Source organism: Ctenopharyngodon idella, chromosome 11, assembly GCF_019924925.1.
Source record: "Ctenopharyngodon idella isolate HZGC_01 chromosome 11, HZGC01, whole genome shotgun sequence".
Classification (NCBI taxonomy): Eukaryota; Metazoa; Chordata; class Actinopteri; order Cypriniformes; family Xenocyprididae; genus Ctenopharyngodon; species Ctenopharyngodon idella.
In genome coordinates, this window is record NC_067230.1 from 14248374 (window position 1) to 14276071 (window position 27698).

The following is a 27698-nucleotide window of genomic DNA, read 5'->3' on the forward strand; positions in this document are numbered from 1 at the left end:
ACATATACTATATACATATATATATATATATATATATATATATATATATATATAAGCAGCTGAACAGGATTTAAATGGCACCATCATGGTGAAAAATATTATTAACAACTAATAACAATTAATAACTTTGGACCCATATCATGTAATTTGCTTGGAATTTAATAAAAACTACTTAAATATGGTAAATATTTTTGCGTTCCGCCATTTTCTCATGCCGATTTAATGAAATAATTATTTGCGAAGAGAAGTACCATAAACCTTGTAGCTGAATGTCCCTTCTTTTAGTGACAACGCGGAAAGTCACCTCTGATCAGAGTTAAATTTCATTGGGATGGGGGGGTGGGGTGACTGTGCTGTTTTTATGGATCTCAGTATTGGGTAGTTAAACAGGTCGCTAACCCACTCGCTCCACACCACGTTCGCAGCAGATTGTAGTCATGCTGTAATCTTACTTTACGTGGGACGGTGACCTTGCTGCAGTTCGATGATAGTCAGAGCAATAACACACCATCAAGATGAGCTGATTCAAATGACACAACTTTGCTCGTCTGTAAAAGCATAAACAACACAAAACTGTTAACAGACAAGAATAAAGATGACAAACATGTCAACTAAGTGACAAGTTCTAACATCATTTTGAAACAAGCACAATGTGTAAAAATCTCCAAATGGATGCCACAGTGGGACTCCTCTCTAACAGTCATGATCAAAAAAGTCAAACAAACTGTAACGGGCTCGTAAAAATAGAGGTGGAAAGAGACAATATGTCATTCTCCCGCTGTCACCGATCTGGGTCTATTTCAAACCTCAGCAGGGCCACTGATGGAGTCGACTAAGGTCGCTGGGCTAAAAGAGAGCACATAAATAAATCTCAACTGCACCACAGAATGGTGCCTTTGACAAGAGTAGTGCTCTCAACTACAGTCGATGTATGAAGAGCATTTATATTTTTAGATCTAAATTAGTGGCCATGTACCATGTTCCTTCGTTACTAGTTCTAAAGTGACGTTTTAGACGACCACATGCCTATGGCCGAATCACAGCCATGCTGATATACAGCCATATCGCACGGCTACTCTTGTGATATTGCTCATATATTTTTTTTTTCCTCTAAGAAATAAATCCTGAAATTTTCTGCTTGTTGTATTAAATCATAGTGAATATATTGTGAATAATAAAGTTAATTTATCAATACCCCAGACCACTGTTTCAGACAGATTCATGTGCGATTAGGAGGTTCAATCTAACAAAATGCACCAGAAACTGCTTTTACACCAACTAAATGAATCAAAATCCCTGCCAAAAGCTCTAAAGTGAAAACTACCATAAATTACACTAACTAGCATTGTTCTTGTTCTCTTTCTTGTTGTGCTGTAACTTTTAGGGCTGACATCACAAAACGTTCAGTGGATAGATAACACAGTATAACACTGCAAGCTTCAGTACGTCCTGTGAAACATATGGTATATTGGAGTACTGCTGACGCTTAAAGACAGAACTGATCTGTGCTTATGAAGTGGAGACAATTAACCAGCTCTCATTTAAACTACGTGAGAAGAACACATGTGCCTAATTGTCTCAAAAGTTTTAATGCTGTTACAAAAAGAATAAATAAATACATAAATTAAACATAAAACACTAATCATATTTTGTTTTAATTTAGTACAGCAAACAAAGCATAGACGTTTGCTAAATTGTATAATTAAGTCAAGTGCACACCAACCAAAACAGCGCAATTAGCCGTGTACATGGGCAGAGAAAGTGAGGATGAAAACAACTTATCTGGACCAAATGACAAAACAATTAGCGTGGGTAGCAGATAACAGCTTATATGTATAAAAAAATATTAGTAATATTTAAAAGAAGCCACTATAACTAGTAGGACAAAAATATGAAGTCCTTCCTGCATCGCTGCAGCTAATTTGTAAACATGTTCGACACCACAGCAAACTACACAAGTAATGAAATAATTATAAAGGCTGAATCATTTCATGCAGCCAAGAAGGCTAATTGTACATTTTCAAGGTAACGCAAGCCTAACAGTATCTCCAAAGTGTGATATTACATTTTATGCTCCAAGAGACAAAGGGAAGGGGGAAAAAAAAAAAAATCAAGCATGTGTGATGTGTCTTTTTGAACAATCCGGTTCCTCACATCACATTAAGAGTGTGATTTATGTGATAATACAGGAATGCCTTCCGGGAGAGAGTGAGAGCTCAAAATGACACCTGCCTGGGCTGATTAGACCCTTCATCCACACACACACACACACACACATACGCACAAGGCCCTTTAATGCAACCCAACCTATTTTCACCACAAAGGCAATAAAGGCCATAAATAATCCACTCCGCATCCACTGTCGGAAAGTACGAGTGTGTAAACCGGAGGAAAGACATCTTCCGTATGCTGGCCAATCTTGGAGACCGCTTTACTCACTATTTTATAGCATCTGCACATATTTGCCCAGAATTTCGCCCATAGTCTCTGTCATTAGGCACTTACTGTATGAATGAGCTCAACCTGGGAGCTGGTTCAGCAGTTTCAGTGTTTCTCTTAAAGTAAAGTGCTTCATCTTCAAAAAGACAAAAAAAAAAAAAAAGTATGGTGCTACATCTGGATAAATAATCACCCTTTCTGAATTACTCACTGATGGAAACAGAAACTGAACATCTCTGATGCCATGATGCAATTTGGGTTTTGAGTAGTCTCGCGTAGCCAGACCTTCAGACTGACAGCAAAAGGTCTGGACTCCATCGAAGGTTTCATTGACAAAGGCTGTCTGACTGACATGTAAAGCAACCAATCACAGTTCGTTCTGTTTAGGGGCATGAAAATGTAAAGTCTCTTCTGATTTGCTCTATCACGTCAACTCCCGAAGCATTTCCCATTTTGTGTGCCTTTTGCATCAGACGTTCAGCCAGTGGTCCGCGGGTGTGACGTCTGAGGCTGAGATTAGGTTTTGAGTGAGGGGCAAGATAGTGACATTTGAGCTCATGGAGGACATTACTGGGCGTTTCATCAACTATGTGTAGTTTTTTCAGTACTGGTCAGAATTATTTGCCCCCTTGGTAAATATGATCAAAGATGGCTGTAAAAAATAAATCTGCATTGTTTAACGTTTTGATATTTTATTCAAAAAATAAAATATCTGCCAAAAAGCTCTTTTTTTCTTTTTTTTTTTTTTTTTCTTTTTTTTTCCCATCTGACCATAGAACCCGTCCTGTTCGAAGTCCCAGTAGTGTCAGTTACTTTTCAGATGAAAAAAAAAAACAAAAAAATAGCTTTTTGGCAGCAAACACTTAAGATGGGTTTGGTGCACACAGGGATAAAAATGTACCCCATGTGTAAAATTAAATACTGGAGGTCCTGGACGTCTTGTTCAGATACATGGCATCATGAATTCTATCAAATATAAAAAACAGAAAAAAAAAAAAAAAAAGGTGAGAACATTGCACGGGGCGGGGGCATGCTCGCACTGAATGTTTTTTTAATGTTATTTGCTTTACATGCTCATTTGTAGGATTTTTTTTTTTTTTTCATTTATTTTTTATTACCCTACATGTCAAAAACTAATTTTTCACACACAAAAAAAACTTGTTGCAACATTTTACCAAAATCAACATTTGGTTAAAATCTCATGTCATAAATGACGAAGTGCTATGCAGGATATTTAAGACATTATTGGCTTATTAGATGGCAATACTGTGTGCCACATCTCAGATTTCAATTACATAAAATATTACCCATAGTAATATTTTAGACATAGTTTTTTAAAGTAAAGAATAAAGGAAACACTGTACAGTACTTATTGAAACAACTAGTTCTTTATTTAGTTATTTATTTATTTTACCCTTGTAAGTTCACAAGTACCCTTGTAAGACCCACCCATCCCATAATAACACTTTCTCATTGGATCTATGCAAATCCCATAGGTGACCTATTTTGATCTCAAAAAGGTGAGTTCTCACTGAAAAGTGAGGAGTTTGCTCTATGTATAATGGGCCGTGGTTGGATCTTCCATCGGGACAATGATCCAAAAACAAACATCAAAACCAACACAAAAATGTGTCACTGAGCACAAAATGAAGCTTCTGCCATGGCTTCTGCCGTCCCAGTCCCCTGACCTGAACCCTAAAGAAAATGAGTGGAGTGAACTGAAGAGAAGAAGCACCAACATGGAGCTGGGAATCTGAAGGATCTGGAAAGATTCTGCATGAAGGATGGTCTCTGATCTCTTGTCAGGTGTTCTCCAAACTCATCAGGCATTATAGAAGAAGACTCAGAGCTGTTATCTTGGCAAAAGGAGGTTGCAAAAAGTATTGAAAAAAGAAATAGAAAAAAAAAAAAAAAAAGGGGGGGGTGAATAATCTCCAATTGTTTTGGAGAAAAACATTTATTTCATAATGTGATTTTTCCCCCCACTTTCAATTCTTTTCCTTCAATGAAAGGTTAGATTTTTGCTATTTCTTTTTAATAAAATATCAAAAGCATAAACAATGTAGATTTATTTTTTACAGCCATCTTTGCTCATATTTACCAAGGGGGAAAATAATTCTGACCAGCACTGTATGTCGGTCGGTTGGTCATCCATTCATTTTTTATTAATTTATGTATTGCACCGATACAAAATTTATCTGCCGATACCGATTATTCAGAACGACATCTGCCAATACCAATAGTTTGATATTTTTAAGAAAACAAAAAACTCTCCCAATGAATGCTGTCCTCTATCGGGCAAGATCTCCCAAATAACCCTCTCATTGGGCCCATTACTATAATATTAGAGGTTAAAATCACCACCAGAGCCCAAACTATATATTCAACTGCTATTTATTTTCAGATATAATAATTACAATCAAATAAAACTAAAATGTATGCAACTCAGTTGCACATACAATATTTTTTACAAGCACTTGTCTTCATGGCAAATGTATTCAAACATACAGTAAATAAGCTCCTCTAGTGTTTGTATAGCTAACTAACAAACTGTGAACACTTTCCTGAGGTAAACGCAACATTAAGTGACATTGTTCACAAGCTGTTTTATTGACATCTTTCCGGGGTTGAAACATTGATTGAGTGATTACATGAGACATGATACATTTCAGTATCTTTCAGACATAGACGTTCATATTTCAATAAATATACATTAAAAACATATATACATAATATACATATAAATGTACATAAATATACATAAATCTACATAAAAACATATAAATGATGTGTGAAATTATCATAAATTCTACTAATATTAAATGCGTGAATAATAATTTATATAAAAATTATATTCATTTTTATATAAATTGTCCTACATTATACAATGACACAGCAGTGTCAGCAAAAGCTTAATATTAAATAATTAGACATAAAATGTAAAGAAAAAGAAAAGTCTATGCGAATATCACTTGTTAACAGAATATTTGTATCTATCTATCTATCTATCTATCTTATCAAAGGCATCAGGGCTAAAGTGAAGAGAACAAAGACACAGTTAGGAAGCTTTATTCGTCCACATTCTTCACAACTTCCCATTCTTTTCTCCTCTTATTGCTAGTAAAGCAGTGAAGACTTACATCTCTTCTCTTGTGGCTCATTGACTGAAAATTACAACCAAAAGCTGCACAATGTGGCATCGTATATTATATTCTGAGTTGTGTTGCGATAAAAATAGCAACAGGATAGTGTCAATAGCTCACTGTGTGCAACCATTTGACGTCATCAACATAGAGCGCACTGTGCACCTAAACAAAATGGCGCCCCCCATTGTCCAAATATGTCATGGATTTTTTTAAATAACGTAAATCTTTCATGGGTTTTCTACTACATATTTCAGTAAGAGACGTTATTTACGTTATATTAAGCCATACAAGTATTAATACCAGGGGTTCCCTTTAAGACAAAAGCAGCCATTTTATTCCAGAAACATTCACGAATCAATGGTGGAAGTGACACTGCAGTGCGTAACTACCAGAATTATGACAAAAATGACAACTGTGATGTATGTCTATTGTTGGTCAAAAAAAAAAAAAAAAAAAAGTGCTGTTTTTTTTTTTTTTTTTTTTTTTGCTATAAGTCTCTTTATGCCTAACAAGTTACTTTGAGAAAGACTGCTCATTTATTAAGTGCTATGAGGGTATATTCAGTGTCACATACGGGAAATAAATAAAAGCCATGGTATTGAATTCCTCATTAGAAGCTGCAGATTTAAAAAAAAAAAAAAAAAAAATTGTGTGCTTTCTTTAGCAGAGTCAGAAATGTAACTGGAAATGCACGAATGAACTCGGATTCATTCAGTAATGAATGTCTCTGTGTTTAGAGGTCCTAATTAAATGTTTTAACTCAAATTGACTTTCATTCCATCAATTCCTTTTCATTATGGTGGGAATATATTTTCTGTAGAGAAATAGCTAATCTTTTTAAAGAAAATATACAGATATACACTGGAATGTAATGTTTTTTTTCTCTCTCTCATCCAAGGTGTTTAATATTCTCAGATACTGTAATGAATATACTCTGAGATGACTTGATCATATATAATCAAATCTGCATTTTCTCACCCAGTTCTCCTAAAGCCTTTAGACACTCACAGCTGTGAAGAAAAGCACAATTTCATAGTTATAAATCCCTCCAAGTACATCCATTACAGATATCAAGCTACGACTTCCTCCCATTATATTGACTGTGGTCCATTGGCCTGTTCACTCTGAGCTTTTAATCCATTTCCTGAGTCAAGTTACTAAATACACACATTATCGTCAGACAAAGGTTATTGATTAAAGCGGACGGGCGTTCGTCATCCGAAATAGAAGGACACTCTCTTTACGCTCTGTATAATTACCTTTTCTCTCTAATTGAGGCAACAGATAGAAAATATGCCGAACAAAGCAGAGAATCAATATTAGAGCGGTTAAAACAAGTTTTAGCTCAATTTGGCGCCGGAACAGGAAAAAGGAGGGATTAGCAGAATTGTGGCGGAAATATGAGAGGGGGAAGAGGATGGAGAAATGTGTTATACTGCAAGTCAGCGGATCTCTCATAGTTTTACAGAGCGCAGACAAAGAGGACCCACATAAAATCTTGGGAAATGGTGTTCCAATCTGGTTTCCTAAATAATGTTTTTAATTTTTTTTTTTTTTTTTTTTTTTTGAGAAATTTACACTTTTATTCAGCAAATGTTTAAAAGTTTTATTGCTAAAAAGGATTTATATTTTAAATAAATGTTGTTCTTTTCAACTTTCTATTCATTCATCAAAAAAAAAAAAAAAAAAAAAACATCTTCACAAGAAGAAAAAAAAAAAAGATGAAAAGGAAGAAGAAAAATGTTTCTTGATTTCTGAAGGATCATGTGACACTGAAGACTGGAGTAATGATGCTGAAAATTCAGCTTTGCATCACAGGAATAAATTCCATTTTTAAACATATTCAAACAAAATTTAAATTGTATTCTCATTGTTATTTTAAATTGTAATAATATTATACAATATTACTGTTTTTATTATATTTTGATCAAATAAATGCAGCCTTTGTGAGCAGAAGAGATTTAATTCAAAAACATTTAAAAATCTTACCAAATAAAATGAATTGCATCATTACATTATAAAAGCCATTTAGCAAACCTTTGCACAGATCTGCAGTTTAACGTAAATTATGGTATACTGACGATACAAACAACTGTTTCAAAATAGGACCTCCAAATACAGTTTGCAATTTCTGAACAATACAAATTTAGAAACTCTGCTTTAGTTCTTTAGGTGCAGATTTCATGCAGGCCTATTAGTGCAGCGTGACAAATGTTCAGTTGAGGTGTTTTGAGAAGAGCTCAGGTGTTTGAAGGGAAAGTTCATCGAGAGAAAAGAAAAAAAAAAATCTCGTCATTTAGTCATCATAATGTTGTTCCAAACCTGCATGACTGCATGTGAAAAACAAGGAGGTCAAGATATGTTGCAGCAGATTTGATGTAAAAAATGCTAAATGTTATTTGTCTGTGTGTCTCTTTATAGGATGTGTGTGTTTATGTGGTGAAATCAGCCAATCAGTGTCATCATAATGCCCTTTTCCTGCTCTGGACAAAAAAAAAAATTCGTAATTTTAATGGTAAAAGTTAAAAACCTGTTAATTGGTTCGCAAGTTCTCTTTCTAATATACACAGAGCAAAACTGTAATAAATTTAACATTTCATGGAATTTTATAGTAAAATACTGTAAAATATACAGTTTTTAGATGTAAAAAGAGAACAAGTCATCTTATATTTTATAGTGAAAAACTGTAATTTGGCATTCCCAGAATTACCTGTGTGACACATTCAGTTTTTCATTGAAATAATTTAAGTTCAATCTGGTAAACCCTGCTGTTTGTTTACCATTGTTTTATTTTTTTTATTTTTTAACTACAGTATATGCAGTTCCAGAGTGATCGATCACACGGAAGTTATGGCTTCAAGTATTTTATTAAACCACAAATTCCAATAATTCCATACGTTTACCAAAAGCGACAAAATCCAGCCACACTAGAGTTCATGAAACAGGCTCAAAACATCACACAATAAACATTGCTTTGCCCCTGAGGCGCTCAACAGCGTAATGGAGTGAGTGAGTGTGTGTGTGTGTGTGTGTGTGTGTGTGTGTGTGTGTGTGTGTGTGTGTGTGTGTGTGTGTGTGTGTGTGTGTGTGTGTGTGTGTGTGTGTGTGTGTGTTCTTACATGAGAAGAATATCTTGCCCGATAGAGGACAGATGGCAAGCGGACACAAGCTTACCCCTCTCTCCTTTCCCTCCATCTGGATGCTTTTCCAGGTAGGGAGCAAAACACTGCCACAAAAGCAGACCAACATCAAAGAAAGAAACAATATGGCCGCTCATGAAAGGCGGGCAGTGATTTAACTTAAACCACAGTCAAGAGGGGATAGTTGCTTCTGTTTCTCAGCCAAGACGGCTGTGCATCAGTGTTTTCAGTCGTACAGAGATGAGAGAATGAAAGAAAGAGGGAAAAGGACAAAGAGAAAGAGAAAAATTATTAAAAAAAAAATAAAAAAAAAAAAAAAAGGCACAAGAGATGAAAAAAAGAGGAAATGAGCTCAGAAAATATATCAGGAGAAAAGCAAAGGAGAAACAATATGCTCACGAGGATGAGTATTCGGCGTTAGAAGACACTTTAGGACAAGAGTGGAGGAAAATTACAGTACGTTTCACCGTTTGACGCGTAGAACGAAGCACTTCTGATTATCATAAAGAAAAACCCAGCATGAGATGATTCACCACTCTACCTTAACTCTTAAAGGGATAGTTCACCCAAAAATGAAAATTCTGTTTTTATGTACACACTCTCATGTCCCCAATGGACACCATTGGCTTTTTAAATTGGACAAAACAGCTGGAACATTCTTCAAAATATATTTTTTTTGTGTGTTAAGCAGAAGAGAGAAAAATCATACAAGTTTGGAACAGCATGACGGTGAGTAAATTATGTCAGAATTTACACTCCTTTAAAATTCAGTATTTCTACCTGAAGTATGACATTCACAATCGGCCAGGATGCGAAGGGATAATAGAGGGGCAAATTTTACAGGCCGTTTGGGAATTGGAGAGGAAATGTAGCGAGACAGAAATCTAATTTAATACATGTCACAAAAGACGGGTGATGAGACTTCACATTATCTCTCTAACGTGGCATTAATGACATGTGTCACAATATAAGCAATAATGTGAGATTTACAGACTGCAGGCAGATGAGGAGGATGTCAAAACTAAGCCTTCAAATATGCACGGATGTGTTACCTGTCATTTAGCAGACGCGTTTTCAGTGCAGCACACTAATTGCAGAGACTGTTTGATTTAAGCAACCTGGGATTATGGGTTATGCTTGAAGGAAATGGTAAATATTAGAAATATTTAATGTGGTATGACACGCTTATCAGTAGCAGAAAGCATGATCACATTAGTAAAAGATTTCCAAAACATGCCATTTTTCCAATTTCCAACTGGGTTCGCTTTAAGAACAAAATTTTATACTGGACATCAAGTGGCAACCCAGTATATAAAAATCTCCTTAAAATCCAACATTGAAATGCATTACATATAGCAGAACAAGGCAGATGTTTAGTATCGGTCTGTATTTAGTATCAGTATATATCGGTATATATATCGGTTTAGTATCGGTATATATCGGTACTATACACAGTACCGATATATACCGATACTAAATTTCTCCACCGATACGGATATCTCCACCGATAAGCGATATCTGCCGATACCGATAACAATACAGATAGTTTGGGGGTTCTGCCTTTTATACCTTCTTTTAAATTAACGATAATTTCATTATAATTAATAATTAATCATATTTTTTATTATTATATTTTGAAAGAAATGCAAATAAAAACTTTTTTTTTATTTTCTCCATTTCATCAACTTGTTTCAGAGTAACTGTTATCAGTTATAAACAAACACATTACTAAAATTAATATTAACACATTAAATTTTGAAGATTAAATTAATATTTCTTAACTTTCTGAATGTTATTAATTCATATAATTACTATTAATATGGAACATCAAACTTGTTTCTTAGCATTTTCTTTACACAAAGCACAAATTCAGTGCATTTTCCTGCCCTTTTTTGATTGACAGGATATATCGGCCCTAACTATCGGCTGTTTTTAAACTATCAGCCAAAGATGATAGTATGAAAATTTGCTTTTATCAGTCGATATATCAGTGCATAATGGTTCTTGTGGAAGCTCAAACGTGTTGCATAACATGAGAATGAACCTCATTGGTTCTCGCACGCCACGCAAACATGCTTCAGCTTCTGTTTATCATATCCGATGTGTGAGTTTATGAATGTAAATAAAAGTATATGTAAATAAAAGCCTTTGAAGCGTCAAATTGTCAGTTACGTAGCTGTCTATGGAGGGACAGAAAGCTCTCACATTTCAGCAAAAGGATCTTCATTTGTGTTCTGAAGATGAACAAATGTCTTACAGGTTTGGAACGACATGAGGGTGAGTAAATGATGACAGAATTTTCAGCTTTGGGTGAACTAACCCTTTAAGCATTATGCTTGAAGGCTCAGTTGTGATAGTGCCTTGTAGTAGAGAAAATAAGCAATTTCCTCTTTTGGGCACTTTTGGGATCAGTGTGCTACCACCACACCAATGCCGGGGGTTTCGCAGCTCAATGTCTAATATTGTTAGAAAAAAACATCAGAGAAATTTCCACCACCTTCCTTTCCTTTCAAACGCAGAAGATTCAATCATCATGACTCAAACCATCATTAAAAGGTTCAAAAGCCGAGATCACTGGGAATTATACAGGTATGTCTTCAATTATGGATTATAAGTAACGAGGGAGGATTTTAACGTGACACCGGCGAGCATCAAAAATGCATGTGCCATGTAAGGAATACGAATAGTGTTATGCTTTTTTCTTGAAGCGAGTGAAGCTGAAAAATACAAATGTATTTTTGAGCATGTGTGTTTTCAGTGATGTGCTCCCTTGCTCTCTGCCTCTCTGTGAAGCATGAACGTGTCTACAAGAAAAAGTACTTAATGTAAGACACTTTCAGATGTCTAAGTGTCTGTATCTTTTCCTCTTTAAGGCATTACACTCAGGAGGACTTCTTCAAACTGAGCCATGTCAGAACGGGCCTGCGTCTTCAACGCAACGCTCATGACCATTAACCGCCGTGATCGCTGTAACAGAAGCGTTTTCTAGTGTGCTTCGCCAGCTCGCGCCCCAGCGATAATGATCTAAGCATAGGGCAGGAGGGACTGCTTAACTGATGGCAGCAATCTCCAAACTCGGAGAACAAGCGAAGCCTTTTACCGCCAAGAATAGGAGTATCGGACAGCTGTAGAAAGTGTGTCAACATACAAAGGCGTTTAGGCGTAGCGCAGGGGCACCTTGACTGTTTTTTTTTCCCCCAGCTTTTGTCCTGTTGAAACAATTATTTTATTATTTTTTCTTTCTTCCAGGGAGATTTACCCAACATATCTTGAGAAGCTCTAGAGGTTCTTGGCTATTTATAGCAGCAGCACTGCTTTTGATGAGAATGTGGGCGCATATTCCCAACTCTCTCCCAACAATTCAAGACGAAAGCTTCATATAGCATTAATGGCATCTGTACTGAATTATTTTACATATGTGATATGCAAATGAGATGATAATAAGTGGTCTTTGGCCCCTCCCTAATTAAACTTGGAAACACAAACAAAATGCAGCTGCTTCTAGCAACAAAATTTCGATTTTATGAGTCGTTGAGTTTGAAATGTATTTTCATGCAATTCATAGTGCATAATGCAAGTACTGTACATGCCATAAGGGGCTCGATACAGTGAATATTAGTGAAAACCAGGGTTAGTATAGTTAACTAAACCTAAAACTGAAACCATTTAGCGGAGAAAAAAAAATAAAAAATAAAAAATAAAAAATTTGTGTTGCTTTATATAACTAGGAAACAACTGAGTTTGGAGACCCCTGTTATACACAAAAAAGACAGACATTTCTCAAAACATCTTCCTTTATTATGTTCCACAGAAGAAAAAAGTCATACAGGTTTGGAACAACACGAGGAAGCATAAATGCTCCTTTTTCGGGTGAACTATCCCTTTAATGGCACATACATTTGATGGTAAATCTGTCGCCACAGGACCGCACATGTACAATTTGATGGGCAAACATCCATGTCTGGTTCTGCATACTTGTGTAGAGCATTTTCCTAGCTTGAGATCACACACAAATATTGATATGTGCAAGCTAAGAGTACTTACAGGAATGTTAACATATACAGCATATCTGATGAGTCTCAGTGCTATCATTGCTTCAAGGTTTTCATTTCAACACACACACACACACACACACAAACAGCCTCCACCTGGAGTACGGACAGAGAAAAGATAAAAAAAAAAAATACTGCACAATACTCACATTCTCAATACAATTATTTAGCATACAAATGTTTTTGGTTGAAAAATTGGTTATTTTAGAAAGTGAAAACAGACAAACAACGGCCAGTGATACTTTCAGTTAAATCACTATTGTAGTTAAAGTGTCTTTACGTGCTGACAGGAAATTTACGGATCAAGAAGGCCATCTACCTGAGAGTAATTAGAGACACGCAGTTCAACTTTGCTCATAATTGTGTGAACTGTATTCGTTGACAGTCAGGCTGTTATCTTAAGATGTGTTGGAGAGCAGTTACTTCTTGCCCATTAGCGATGTTTATTCCAAGCATGCGTTCCTGTCAGATATACCAAATGAGTTTAAGTCTAGTATTGACCTCATTTACCCTGTAGTTGAGCTGCTAAATTATTCCAAGGGGCAAAAAGTCGTTTGCACAAGCCTGAGGAACGATTTTTCTGTGAGAAATAAAGGTGTGCTATCGACTACGTCCTCAACTGTAGGTAAAGACATAATCCACAGTTTAACGTTATTGTTAAAAATGAGAAAAGAAAATGGAAAATAATCTCCTTTCACGAAAGAGTGAAATTTTAATATCCCATCTAGCGCTATCCACCAGTTTGACATAATTGCTCTTCTTTCTATGATGTGGCCTAAAAGTTTTTAAGAATCAGGGATGAATAATGAAAGATAAAAGAAGTGAAGATCTTTTGATTTTCTTAAATAATCACAAGTGGGAGTTAAATTACTTTCCATAAAAGTGTCAAGGTTTTAAAACTTAATGCTTGGTCCATAAAAAAGGGAAAAAAACTTTCCCATTAGGTGGGAAATTAAAGAAGGAAAAAGAAATCAGGCAACAAAAAGAGAACAATAAAAGGAAAAGTGTGTGGCATTATGTAAAATTGGCCACTAAAGAGCCCAGGGCTGTTTTAATCCTTTTTGTGCAAGAATCTTTTTCGCTTCATGAAGCTGAAGAGTCGATATTGTGTTCTAGCAGGGACTCCTGATGTCTTCTTGTATTTGTGAATTGACCTGATTGAGGCTGCTGCATATTTGAATTGCACGTTGAAGGACAATCTAAAGCCCTATTTACACCTAGTATTAACTTCCGTCTCGAGTGATAAGATCACATGGTCAACTGAGACGCATGACCATTTACACTTGGTATTTGGGTGAATCTCACGTGTCAAAGATTGTGTCAAGCATAGTTTCATGACTTGTTAACTGTCATAAAAAGAATGTTAAAGTTGCGATTAAACGAAAGTTGAGACTGACTTTACTGCTATATTCTGAGTTTTTTTAGATGCATTTTAGTGTGAAACTTGATTTTATCCATCAGTTGTTGATTGGTTTGTGAAAAGTGGGTGTTGAATATCTGAATTTGACTGCAGCATGGACTATTATTTATAACGGAGTGTCTATTTACACTAAGTGCAAATAGCATCCCTTGTTGGCAAACGCTATTTACACTAGCTCCGCCCCCCAATGTCTGGTTGGGCCACTCAAGTTTTAAAAAAGACACATGAAATTCAACATCTTCAGTGGCGCAGCAGTAGTGTGTAAGGCTTATAGACTGTTAACACGATCAACATGGGTTTGAATTCACCTTTTGCCGAGCTCACATTTATTTTTAATAAAAATGAAAATAATGTTCTACACGGGGAAATAAACTGCCAACGCGAGTGTTTAATAATATTAAAAGTGTTTATTGGGTAAGGTTAGGGGAAGGTGTAGGGAGGGTTTTTATTCTCCCAATAAGGCAGCATCCATTTAATAATTTTAATAAATATAATCATTTACACTCTATGATATTATTGAACCTACTGAGTTGCAAATAGCATCTAATCACTATTTACTCTTATTGCAAAGAACTGATACTTTTACATGGTGTAAATAGAACCTATCGCTATTTTCACCTAGTGTAAATATCTATCGCTAAGAAAATGCTGCTATTGTCACTTAGTGTAAATGGAATATATTGTTATTTTCACTTAGTGTAAATAGCATCTATCGCTAAGAAAATATGCTATTTACACAGTGTAAATAGCATCTATCACTATTTGTACTTAGTGTAAATAGCATCTATTGCTAATCTATTGTTACGTCCTTGTGCTGTGTGTGCATTTGTTTTTCTCTCTCCCTGTTTTTCCCCCATCCCTTTCACTTTCTTAAATGCCGTTCATTGGTTCAGTCACCTGTCACTCATCATCCGCATGAGTACCACCCCATGTACTTTTGGTTTTGGCTAGGCAGTGTAGGTTAGTTAGGGCGTCTCGGACACTGAAGACTTTTCTTCTTCACATTTTCTTTTTGGTAGTTCGTCTTAGGGCATATTTATAAGTTAGACTTGTTCGGTTTTGTTACTTTCTTTTCTTTGGCGCCGCCCGCGTCCCCAGACCATTTCAGTGGTCATAACATTTGGGGGCTCATCCAGGATCGATAAAAAACCCATCCCAAGGCATTAAAAAGGTATACATATAGTTAAAAAAAATATTTAAAAAAAAATTATATATATTTGATGTTTCAAAATTATGGTAATGTCTCTTTGATTAAAAAAAAAAAAATGATTTTTTCATAAGTAGCTTTTGTAGCTTTTTAAAAAACACATTTCTATAAAATGGGTAACACCTTAATAAAAGGTTCCTTTTTTTAAAAATTACTTCACTACATTAGTTAACAAGAACCAACAATGAAAGATTAATAAATTCTTTAGAAGTATTTTAGTTAATGTTATTTTGAACATTTACTAATGCATTATTAAAATCAAAGTTGTATCTAATAATATTATTTAACGGACCTGAGTTAAGACTACCAAGGACACTAACTAGGGAACACAGGGAAACCAGAACAGGGAAAACCGAACCAAAACACAATAAAACTAAACAGACAAAGATACACATGTTACAATATTGTAATTATTTATTGATTGATTGATTTATTAGTTTAGATTACACACAAGTCTCTAGAAATGGCTCATGTCCTTCCTTCATTGTAAGACTACAATGTTTTTTTTTTTTTGTTTTTTTTCTTTCACCAGTTTTATTGTCTTCCAAGTGAAATTGCATTGTCTAGACCTCCAGAGTCAGCAGGCTATTAATAGACGGCACAACATAACATCAAAACTTGATATCAGATCACGAAGATGACAGTGTTGGCTTGTCCTAACATGCCATTTTCTTCTTATTAATTTCATGGTTGTAAACATTTCAATCATTCAAATCAGTCAGCGCATTTTGCAATCTCATACAATAGTCTCCCTTTCTGTGAATGCGTTTCTGTTTAACCCTGATTCTAAAGTATCTAGAATTAAATGTAGTAACCAAGGCCATACCGTCACTGTGAAAAGGAGCAAATTAAGGTAATTCATACAAACTGAAAAGCACAGGGGCGGTACTCGTTGCCTGGGACACGTATTCCCACTGGGAGAAAATTAACATGCCATAACTAAGACAAGTATAAGCCGTGGGGTGGTCAGACCGGTACAGCACTAGAGCAGTGGGTGTTTTTTATTTGCAGATTTGTTATGACATGTATTTACAGCTCTACTAAACACCTCATTTAAAATGTCACAAAGACAAGTTGAATAAAAAGAGACTGCTGAGTTTAATTATTATTACTACTTTTAGTGGTGCTTTCTATTGCTCATACTGTACGTTGGGATTTAAACAACCCCATGACTATTTTAGGGTTTCATGTATTTAAGTCATTCCACACTGTGTGCATCATAACTATTAACTATTTACATAAGTACTGTATTTAACTATTTACATGGTATATAGTGTGTGTCTATGTAGCTTCTCTCTTGTTCACCGTCTCTATGTGTGCGCAAGCATAAAAATGTGTGTGAGAGAGAATGAGAGAGTGAGAGAGACAGACGGAAAGGTCAGCAAAGTATGCTTAACATAAAATTGAGAAATATGAGAGAAATTTGGTTGTCCATGGTCAAATGTTTTAGTACATTAAGCCACATTAAGAATGTTTTAGAATAAACTATGTTGAGAAAATTGCACTTTCTAATGAAGTAATCGAATGCGTTCAGCAGTGGAGCATCATACACTAGGAGAGTAGGCTCAAAATATTAAACATAAATCATATCCAGTGCTGGGTAGTAACTGATTATATGGATTAAGTAATCAGAATCCTAAAATTAAAGAGTTAGTTCACCCAAAAATGAAATTTCTGTCATTAATTACTCACCCTCATGTCATTCAAAAACCTGAAAGACCTTCGTTCATCTTCAGAACACAAATTAAGATATTTTTGATGAAATCCAAGAGGCTTTTTTTTTTTTTTTTTTAAATCAACCATAGAAAGCAACGAAATTACCACATTCAAGGTCCAGAGAAGTAGTAAAGATGTGGTTAAAAGAGTCAAAGTGACTACAGTGATTCAACCTTAATGTTATGCAGCGACGAGAATACTTTTTGTGCACAAAAACAAAATAAAAACAAAGACTATTCAACAATTTTACCTCTTCCCTGTCAGTCTGTTACACAGTTGGCACAGTGAATGCATTGTAGTGTTCTTCCATGTTCTACATCCAAACGCCAGCTCAGTATTGGCCGAGGCTGTGTTCACGTGAGCAGAATGACGCATGCATGTGATGCTGACGCAGGAGCCAGCCAATAATGAGTCGACATTCGTAGAACACGGAAGCTACTACTTCAGTCATTCTCCTAATTTTTTATTTTAAATTTCTGGTAACACTTTACAATAAGGTTCATTAGTTAACAACATTAGTTAACATGAACTAATGAACTGCACTTCTACAGCATTTATTAATGTTTGTTAATGTTAATACTAATACAGTATTAAAATCAATCAACAAATACAGTAACAAATGTATTGCTCATGATTAGTTCATGTTAGGTAATACATTAACCTATTGTAAAGTGTTGTAAAGTGTTACTAATTCTAATTTTTAGAGGCAGCTTGCATCAGCACTACATTGAATACACATGAAGAAGAAGTAGTTATAGTAGTCGTCTGGTTTATTAGAAGCAGAGACCGTTCTTTGTTAGAAGTAATAAGAAACCTCATTACTTGACTGGTTAACGTATACTCTCTGCTGTCTCAGACGACATCTTTGTCTTGTGTCTGCCAGACGCCCACCGTAGCTTATCTACTTTGCTTCAAAATAGACAACCTCATCACTAGATGTCACTAAAATTTACACACTGCACCTTTAACGAAAATTAGAGAATAAAATAAAATATGGACACAAATTGGTTTTGGAAACAAATTCTTAATTTGTTGACACAGCATCTATTTACGGTTTCCACAAAAAAATTAAGCAATTTCAACACTGCTAATAAGAAAAGTTTCTTGAACACCAAATTGGTGTATCAGAATGGTTTTAGAAGGATCATGTGGCATTGACGTCTGGAATAGTGATGCTAAAAATTCAGCTACACAGGAATAAAAAATTTTAATCAAATAAATGCAGCCTTGGAGACTCCTTTCAAAATCATTAAACATCTAAACGACACCAAACATTTGAACAGTATATGTAAGCCATTTCTAAATATCAGAATATAATAGATACTTTGGGACAGGCTCTTTTGACGTTGACTAACATGCTAATATGTTCTCAGAACACTTTAGGAACCACATAATAACACTTTAACTAATGTTAACTAATAAACCTTATTGTAAAGTGTTACCAACCAACCACATAATAATACCCTACACCCTAGCATCGTAGTGGAGAGTTTTACACAATAAATTAATTAATGTTTTTTTTGTTTTATTAGGAAAACTGTTGAGCTGACAATAACCCTGAAAATGTAGTGTTTTGGGGAAAATCAAAATCAAAAGGGCCTTTCACTGCATCCCAAGGGGACTACAGCCCCATTTTACCATACTTTTATTTAAGGTAGCCCCACCATACTCAGAAAACAAGGACAGAAAAATGGAATGCAGCCAGTGATTTTATACTCCAAAAGGCAGGACAAAAGAACAACAGAAAGAAGCAGCACATTATCATTTACCTCATGTCTGGAGTCTTTTGAGATTAGTGTCACATGTGCTGCTCTCTGAAGAGCTGATATGTTTCTACATAGCATGAGCAGAGCACTCCACAACCACTGCCAATGACCAGAAACATCTGCTGGGCTCATTTACTGCTCCTCACCTCTAACAAATCATTTTTCTAGAGCGTGCTAGCAGTTCTCCTACTTGTTTTTATCTGTAATCAACTTGCTTACAAGTCCACTAAATAATTTAAAAAAAAAACAGTGCGAGAGAGACAAAAAAAAAAAAAAAAAAAAATGAACCTGGCTGATTTCATTGTCAAAGCGATGCAATAAATACACTTACCTTCACTCTGAACTTTCCCTGAGCACCCAGCTCATGTAATTAATGAGAGAAGAGAGCCTGAAACACACACACACACACACACACAGACATGAAACAACACTGTGTCATTACTGGTAAACTTGGACAACTGTGTTTATTATTAAGGCATCATTAAAAACTGAAATAACTAGCGTGCTTCAGATTAGCTGATGCTAATTGAGACAGCAGGGAGATTCAAGTGGGTGGTTATGTTGCTTTACTTGAAATGTTTTCTGGATAAAAGTGAGTTTGAAATGCCAACTATATTTTATGCGTAGCTAACGTCAAATGGGTCCTGCTGTGGAATAAGAGAGTTATAAATTAGAAAAATGGAGTAAACAAACTAAAAATGCTAACTACCAGTAATACTAGTAATGCTAATTACTAATTTGTCAGTATGCTTATACAAACAATGTGTTGATGGTTCGAAATTTACTACTTATCTTTAGTTATTGTCACATGACTCACATCCAAGAAACAAAGAAAAAAATTCTACTTGCTATTGCTAGTTGGCAGCAGGATATTCTCATTCTAGACAGCATTGTAGCGGACTAACATTTGTACAGCATTAGTTTAGTTTAGTTCCGGTCCTCCAATTTGATTGGTCAAGCAGCATTCCCAGAGTTCTGATATTTAGTCCAAAAACGTGGTATTTTTCTCTGTTTTGCTCACATGACTTAAGTGTTTTTTTTTTTTGTTTTTTTTTTTCACATTACAAACTGTCCATTAGTATGACTTTGCACATGACAAAAAACAAAACATATTTTGGCCATAATTTAAGGATTAGTTATTCTTATTATTGAATTCAATCATTAACACTGTACTAATTTGTTCTCTCAGTTAAAATGAGGGAACAAATTACTACAACATGGCCACGATAATAAGTCGTGGAAAGAATTTAACTAAAATAAGGGAACCAATCAATAAAATTTGCTGATACATTATCTATTTTTTTCCACATGCTCCGTACATTACTGCTGGAGATTTTTCAGTGACTCCTTCTGCAATGTTACATGCTGATGCCAGTGGGTTGCAACAAGTGACTGAGTGAGTCATTGCATTATTCACCCAACAGATTCACCCAACTCTGATTCATTCAGAAACAAGACACCACTACTTTGTGTTTTATAGGATCTAAAGAACACTTATTATTCGGACAGTCCCCCCGAAGCATTCTGGTATCTTGCACCATAGTTATAGTACACCATCATCCTTTGCAAGGTTCAAATGTACTACCTTTTAGTTACCAATCCAGTTCTTCAACCACTACTAGCCTACACCACCTTCATTTTCAAAGATAATTCTCCATGACAGCTTACCAATGAAACCAATCGTTCATTCTGTACATGGGTGATCCAAAATATTCGGTTTAAGATGAAACATATGGCATCTACAGTAGAACTCTAAAAGAGATTCAAGTCTTCAGCAAATGCTGAAAAAAAAAAAAAAAAATCACACATCACTTTTTATGCTTGGCAGCAAGTTTCCCATAGCTTTGCATGTCTGATTATTCTGGTAAATTAAAGCTGTTTTGTTTTCCATGCACAATAATTACACCCATTGTCCATTCAAGCATCATCATGAATTACGCATCCCAGACCCTTAACATTGGTTATTTTTAAACGTTATAATTTTTGAATGTGGGCAGAACACCGCTTCTTAAACAATTAAAACTGAATCCATCTCCAGCGCTGGGTAAATCAAATATTTACGAGTTGACTACCTTAATGTTTTCTCTGCTCTAAGCAACATGAGCCATCCAAATGCAACATGACAGGGCCGAGAAATGCCGTCCTTGTGCAGAGAATTTTTTTTTTTTTTCAGATAGAGAGACAACATCTTTTGTGCCTTATAATGAATCTTGTATTATTACACAGACAACTTGGAGAACACTATGAAACAAATGAGCAAAACATTGGCAGCTTTAGCATTCAACAGCATACATTTCTGAAGGACAAAGTGAGTATGAGTGATATTTACCCTCTACTGCACTTTTTTCTTTTTCTTTTTTTCTTTTGTATATGGTAAAAAATGATCACATCCCACATAGCAAGTAAACCTTAAAATATTTGTTACATTTTTTGACATCCCGACCCAAATAGGATTGTAAATCTCTATCATTTCTATCAAAATCTATGTATTTCCTGGATGTAACATTCATTATATTTTAAAAATGAACATTTTAAGCAAGCATTATGTGCATTTTCAGTCTGATCATTTAAATATTGATCATCATGTGCATCTTTAGAAGTTTCTGAAATTTCCAAATCAACCAATCAAGCAATAAATGAAAGAAATAAATGAAAAGAAGTGCAGAATAAATGACTGTAGCTGTATATAACCCAAAAGATCTCCACAGCCTTTTATAGTTCAACCCTGCGTTGTACTCTAAAATGCTGTTTGCATTGTAGTTTGTTTTGCACATCATGCTACATGTATTTCCCAGTTGCTCTGGGGGTTAAAAAGCTTTCTGTTGCCACAGGGAGGTGAAATATAAATAATAAAATATAAGTATATATTGTTTTCTAAGCAATAATACAGTACCAGGGCCCTAGAAACCCTAGCAAAACCCCCACTCAAGGGTCATACTGCGTGAATCAGCATTGTACGTGTATCTTAGCAGTCTGTAGCCACAGAAAAATGAAGGCCTAAGACCATTTAAAAGGATGTTAAATAAGGAATGCATAACATATCAGATAGATAGATGGATGGATCTACTGTACAGGCATGAATTTAAGCCCTGGGTACACTTAGTTTTTTTTTACTAGTGCACGCACACAGCCGAACACACAGCCTTGCAAAGTATACTTCATTTGATTCGGACGCGTACACGTGCGTTTCGACACATACGCTGTTTTGAGCAATCTCTCGATGTAAATATATTTGTATTCTTTCATGCTAGAGTTGTTCAAATGAGGGTACTTTCTAACCTCTTCACACAATCTCTCGACTATATAGGTCTCCATTGTTGCTGTAGCTTGCATGCGTTCCGGTCTGCTCTGTTTATGCAGGTTTTCTTCGACTACCTCGTGAATCGACTCCCCCAGGGCATGGCTGCCACCTTGTGGATAAAATAATTAAATGAACATGTGCGACTTGCGCGTACAAACGGTTACAAAAATCCGGTGGTGTGGTACAATATGTGCATACTCTTCTGATGACGAAATTCAAGTCACGTGCACTGTACGCTGACCCTCGCATACGCGTAAAAAGTGAAGTATACTTTTGGTTTTATTCGTTTCACTTTTGGTGTGAAAGGGTCTTTACATTTGCCAAAAATAGAACTTTTTTGTTGTTATAAAAACAAAAACAAAACAAATAAACAGCCCATATGAGAAAAAGTAACGCAAAAGTAATGTAACATTACTTTCTGTAAAAAGTAACTAGTGCAATTAGTTACTTTTTTAGGGGGTAATGCAATATTGTAATGCATTACTTTTAAAAGTAACTTTCCGACAGACGGACGGACACGCTTATGTATGTCAATGGAAAAATTGATCTCTGTTTGTCCTGATGCCCCTGTTTAGAAATATTATGTTTCAATTCTGCTCAGACAGCTCACATAAACAACACTGGCCAAAACATCTTGAAATAGATTTTGTGCATATTTCATTGTGAAAGTAAACATAGATAAAGACCTCTTACAATGGCATTGCATAATACATCATTGCAAGAAAACCTGAAAGAATCTAGGCTATATGTTCATGTGACCCTGATGATGTGACTAAGGCTTGATGGAATGTAGACCCAAGTGTCCTCGTCCCACCCATCTTAAAAGGACACATTTGAGTCAAGGCAAAATTCCATTTATCAAGACAATGTTGGAAGAACCCAGCGGGCCTGCAGAGATGTGAGCTGGCAACAGAGTTGACTGACTGGCAGAGGCTGGCTATTACCAAGCCTGTTCCAACACCCGCGGGAAGGAACGGACCTTTTTTTGGTCTCCTTTTTTTCCCCTCCATGGCAGGATTTCCCAAAGGTGACAACTGAACGAACACAAGGCGACTGAAAGTGTCGGTAATTAAAAGCGTTGATTAAACTGACGGAAAGAGGACGCGCAGAGAGATAAACAAAGTTCAGGAGAGCCAGCAGTGGTGGAAATCTCAATATATAACTCACACCCTGGAGAAGTGGAAAGAATCTATGTCACATTAGTGGAGATGTAGAGACTATTGTTTTCACTTTCTAAAAACCACATTTTTTTATATACTAGAAAACTTCAGAGGAAGGCATGATGTCCACTCTGCTCTTTCCATATAACGCAAGTGAATGGTGACTAGAAATGAATGGTCATCCAAAAATGGCAAATTATCATATGTGACCCGTGCTGGCAAAATGAGTTGCAATGAGCAAATTTCCAAAAATGTGTTATTGTTATTCTCTATTAAAAAAAAACTTCAAAATGATGTGTGATTTGTTGGAATCACAAAATTGACTGAGCTACACCTGTCTGAAGTCCATAAGTCAGAAGGTTCCAAAACAAAATCGCCTAGAAACCATACCTTAAAATCCCTGGTGATACCACCAAATTTGGCACAAATCAAGTCAAAACCCATATCTTTAATATATATATTTATATATTTTATATTATATAACTTTTTTCTGTGATTTCACAATTGTTTGATTAACATTAATGAAACAGCCTATTTATTAAGACCTACTGTACCAAACAGATCTAATATAATGTTACACATCAGATGTTTTTCCCCAATAGTTAACCAAATGTTCAATTAAGACATAACACATAATGTTTGCGTGAAAACTCACCAAGACAGATTTTTTGAAATACTGTAATTCTGTGTATAGGCCTATTTGCATATAGGGATTGCGCGCGCTGTCTAAGGAGTGTTTGTGCGCATGTTTCGGATCTGTCAGTCAGTGCAAGTAAGATCGTTTTGTTTACATCAGCATGAGTTTGATAATCACATTTCATTGGTTCAGACTCATGTCATCAAGAAATCGCTATAGATATTCACAAAGTTGTAATGCTGTGCTTTACAATACCAAACTTGTGCTGAGGGGAAGCGCCAGTCGAGCAAAGGAAAACGGCATTTTTCATGGTCAAAGGAAAGGTACTCCTCTCAGAAAACATACAAATAAAGATACTTTTAGATGTTTAATTGCTATTTGGAGCACTGGGATCGCTAGACGAGGGCTTAAAGAACCCATTTCTGTGAAAACTTCGACCAAAATTGATATTTTTCACTTGTAGCTTGAATTTAGCCGTGCGCATTCCGACTCATTTGGTATGACTTCAGAAGACAAACAAGTAGCAAACAAGTAATATGGACCATTTTAATAATGATTTGTCATTTTTTGAAGCTTGACAGCCCCTGGTGACCATTCACTTTCATTGTAAAAGAAAAGAGCAGCTTAAGCCCAGTTCACACCAGATTAATATTACCTGATGACCTCTAGTCATTTGTAATAATTGCGGAGGCTGTCTGTGATCTTAATCCCGTGCGAATCGGCCATGTCTGTAATTTGTAAAGTAAAACTTCTCCCGCAAATGACCTACCATATTTTGCCGAACACGGATAATATTAATCCCGTGCGAATCGGAATCTCTGTGATTTGGCGGGGTCGTATATCATTTTTTTCAAGGTTCTTGTTTCCCGTGTGCCTTTTTATCCATCTTTCACGAAGAATAGAGGCTGCGTTGGAGTGTTTTGATAGTATTTTGGGTGCTGGGTCATATCGCTATACATACAGCTATACAATTTGCAGAAAGAAAAAGCTGAAAACCATCAGAAGAGCGAAAACAAAAAGAATGATTAGATGGAGGAGATGGATGACATGTATAGCAGCATGCGGTAAGAAACTGTCTTCTGTCTATGATATATCATACATCTAGACCTATAATGACAAGACATTTTCAAGCAACAGCCTATCCAAAATAGCGCACACCCGAGATATAAGTCAGTAAATTTGAGTAAAATCACAGGGCCCTCCCGTCCAAATGCGCCACATGAAATTAAGATGTGTGTGTGTGGCACACAAGGTCCCCAGATAATACTAATCCTGTGCGAATAGGGCTTTAGACATTCTTCCAAATTTTTCCTTATGTGTTCCACAGAAAAATCATCAGAATTTTTAGGTAAACTATTCCTTTAAGATCAAAGAACTTTAAAAGAACCTGAAAAATGTAAGGTGCTCAGATCTCACGAACAGCAGAAGAGCTCTTAGAAGGTTACTTCTTAAAAATAACACATGTTATTTTGTAAGTATTTCTAACACCCTCCTTTAGTAGAGGACTATTGATTCTGCTGTGGGTATTTGTAATCTTGGAGTCCAAGCCTACAGGCTATTAAACTTAAAAAAAAAATTAAAAAAAATGAATGTAACCTCTGCTCCTGTGCTGGAGAAACTAAACTAAAAACAACCCAGCTCTGATTTCTTTCCTTTGCTGACACGGTTTTAATTTAGCCCTGATTTAGCTTGAGGACACTGAACTGCAACCATCAAAAAGTTTCCAAAACCAAGAGCTTTAAAATGTACATACATTAAACACAAAGTAAAAAACATGCCTAACTGGGGATGCAGGGAAAATTGCATCAAGTAGCATCAATATATGATGTGATACTATGAGAAAAGCATCTTTCCTTGATTTGATAGAAGTTAAGTTCAAGTAAATTTTCAGATATTATCTTTTTGAAACATCCTTGAATTTATGATTCAGTTACACTGGAAATCTATGGGGAAAGGTGATAAAATACATCTCTACACTGTTGACAATGGACAATAGACCTTTTATGCCCGCACAATTTTACCAATTTGCTAATGTGACCGCACTTAAAGAAAATAAATAAAAAAATAAAAAAATAAATAAAAGTTCTGGACAAAAATTATATAAGCAAACATTGCTTAAATTTAACCATCAAAAATACTTGCCCTATAGACATCCATTGTAAGTGTATTTCTACTAACAGTTAATTAAACAAAAGAACAAGGCCTTCCATGCAACATTTTATGGAAATGGTGTTGCATTTTTGAGTTTCAAATGGTTGTTGTGGTTCAGAGTAGATGATAAATGATTAAAGGTCTTCTATTATGTTCATTTACAGGTTCATATAATTTGTTTAGTGGGTCTACTAGAATATATTTACTGTACATTTACATTTAATTATATGAAATCATATCATTTGGTTATTTGGTGTCCTTTTTTGGAAAGACATCTAAATTTACCTTGAAAAAAGCTGAAAAATACAGTTTTGTAAAAATCACACTTCAATCTGATGGTTTACTTTGCTGGATATAGGCAATGATGGCAAAATGGACGTGTTAAACAAGATAAATGTTGTATGCTTAATTTCATGATAAGTGCGCGATTAATCGTGATTAAAAAAAATAATAATCTATTGACGGACCTTTTATTTTATATCTTTTATTTTATACCTCTCTTACATTTCAGATGTGATGTCATCTGAGTCATTTCTCAGTTGACATCAAATCTGATGTCAGATGTGATATCAGTTTTTACACTGGCCTGCATTGTACTGCACAGTTTAGAAAGCAGTCATTAGAAAAATGGTAAGAACGCAACAAAATGTTGTGGTTGTACTGCTGGGGAATAGTGTTAAATATAAGTTTAAACCAATGATTCTTCAGTTCCCCTTTGGTGTGGATATTGTGCATTGTTAATTTGCAGATTGTTTACATGCACAAAAAAGGCTTAATAGGTCACATTTAAATAACAAAATATCCACAAAAAGAAAGAACCTACTGATTAAAGCATAATTTGTTCAGATTTGACACTTTCACTGCTTCAAGATACATTATCTACTGTAAGCTTTCAGATGTACTAAGGCACTGTCACTTATACGAACAGAGAATAAGAGACTAAGATAAATGACTAAGACCTCATAAATGGCACCACTACACATATCAGAAGCTTATGAAAAAGAAGTGCAGTTAAGGCTAACTTAAAAAGAAAGGATTAGAACAAAAACATTCCAACAAGATGACTGACCTTGATCAAACTTCAGCGAGAATAAGTTGAGTTGTGTTATATTCAGAAGACTTGGTGGATGACAGAAAAGTTTTCATGAATAACTCTGAGCTTAAGAAAAGTGTGGAGATTTTGGCTACCACACATTCTGCCTCCGCTACGGTTATTTAAGACGATAGAGTATCTGACCGATAAAGAATTTTTCAGTTCAAGGATTTTTGTATATTATGCTTGGTAAAACTATGGGTCAAGTATATAACTATTCGTAAGACCTAAACTGCACACTGAAATCTTTTTAAATGAAATCCTTTTGACAACACTAAAGTGAACTATTCAGTAATGTCCTCTTCACTTTCTTTTTGTCCAGGAAAGGAATTCCACTTAAAGACAGACTGTCTTTATGAGTGAGTCACTCAGTAGCGAAGACTTTTATATTGAAAAGACTGAATTGTTGTGAACACGGAACAAGACACAACTGACAAATGCTTTGACTAGCGCTGTCAGTCACGGGAAAA

The 27698-nt window shown here is 35.4% G+C and overlaps 1 protein-coding gene across 8 annotated transcripts in view; it reads right to left on the reverse strand.

The window, feature by feature from the left end:
- The window catches only part of fhit (fragile histidine triad diadenosine triphosphatase), a 311803-nt gene that overhangs the window by 263226 nt on the left and 20879 nt on the right, over positions 1 to 27698 (reverse strand). For 6 of the 8 annotated variants that reach the window (XM_051912051.1, XM_051912052.1, XM_051912050.1 and 3 more), the window contains exon 2: positions 19218 to 19274. The exons of 1 other annotated variant lie outside the window; for it this stretch is intronic. The gene's annotated coding sequence lies outside the window, so the exon portion shown is untranslated. Of the gene's footprint in view, positions 1 to 452; positions 549 to 19217; positions 19275 to 27698 lie in introns of those variants that run through there. One more of the 8 variants, XM_051912048.1, reaches the window with a different exon arrangement.